Below are 1,668 nucleotides of genomic sequence, written 5' to 3'. Positions count from 1 at the left end.
AAAAAAGAGTCATGAGCAGGGTAAGACAAAAATGGTTGAACAAAATATGTTCAAGAAACAAAATGTCTTCAACCATACCTTGCGAGAATTTCGACCCATGAGCTTGCTTTCAGTCTCACACATTCTCCGCTGACTTGAGGTACGTTCAGAGTCATGAAGCATCCGAGCGTACACTTATATTAGCAGTTCCTTCGAGGCTGCAGTTGGGTTGTAAGAAAAAAAAGTCCTGGTTACTCTTGTCGAAGCGTTAACGGGTTTGTGATGCGTCAATGCAACAACGTTTTCTTCAAATGCGTGTAGTAACGTTTCAAATATCCGCACATGCCGTGCAACTGCGATAGCGCAAATGTTAATGCTGGAGTGTCAAGGCAAAAGTCATATTTGTCAGGTGAACGTGACCTCTGGCAAAAAGCTGACATCGACTCCTTGAAATAGTTTAAAAAAGCCACGTGACCACATTTTTGGCTTGAGGTGCGCCAGCTGTGCATTCACTTCTTCATTGCGGCATTCGTGTGTCAAACACACGCCCACAAATAAATAAATAAATAAATAAATGAATGAATGAATAAAAGGGTGTTCACTTGATATAACAGATCAAGAAGTAGTGTACACTTAAGGGCTCGTTATCTTTGTTAGTCACTATATTGAATGAGATCTAATAGACAATCCTGTCAAGGAAACTATAGGGGATGTTACATGAGGTAATTGTAATATAAACGTGAAGAAAGAAAAGTGCATATAAAGATACCTTACCGTGGGCAGGGTCTGAACCTGCGACCTTCGAATAACACGTACGATGCTCTATGAACTCAGCTACCACGGTGGCGACGAGCTTGGAATCGTTTCCCTAGCTTCAATGCTACGTGTTGAAATGGGTACACATTACAGTAGAATGATTGATTTGTAAATACCATCACTTGATGATGTATCGCCAATGCCGACCTCGTCACCTTCTTGTTGCTGTTCTTATGCGCGTGCCTTCTGGCCTTAAACACAAGTGCAAATCTGTTGGTTTGGCTGATAACAATGACTTTAGGGCTCTAAACATACACACGGAAATAAAAAAAAACAGTCACGCAGAGTGACATGTATTTGTGTTTGTTTCTCTCTTTCCTCTGCACTGCGTTTTAAATGTCCCAATATTATGTTTTCTAATCGCCCCGAGTTAATTGGTCGAGAAGTTTTGTAAGAACCTGGTAACGCTTTGCAGAAGCGCATGCGGTGTTACCCAGACCACTTACGTTACATGGCGGAGTTATTTTTTCAGTCTACTTAAAAACAAAATAATGTTCTCCCCAGCTTGACAGAACCATCTGGGCTTATCTATAATCGATAGCTTTTCAGTGTTATTAAAGAAGGGTCCTATATTGACAAGCATGGGTGATATATGTGGAGCTTACATGTGCCTTTCTTTAGGGGCGAAGGTCCTTACACCATGTGTCTTGCGTCCCGTGTCATCGTAGTAGCCACCTATCGTTTAGTTCTTAGAATGTCCGCTGAATGGCGGTATTTGTATATGATGGATATATGATGAAAAGATGCGAGATGGCGGTACTTGGAGTGTTCACTAGATGTACACCCGGACGGACGGAAAGACAGACGGATGGAGAGACGCTTCGACCCACTCATCATCATTCACTCCGTGGAAATGCTGTGAGTCTTTTTTCA

Source organism: Rhipicephalus microplus, chromosome X (assembly GCF_043290135.1).
Source record: "Rhipicephalus microplus isolate Deutch F79 chromosome X, USDA_Rmic, whole genome shotgun sequence".
NCBI lineage: Eukaryota > Metazoa > Arthropoda > Arachnida > Ixodida > Ixodidae > Rhipicephalus > Rhipicephalus microplus.
This window is presented reverse-complemented; position numbering follows the sequence as displayed.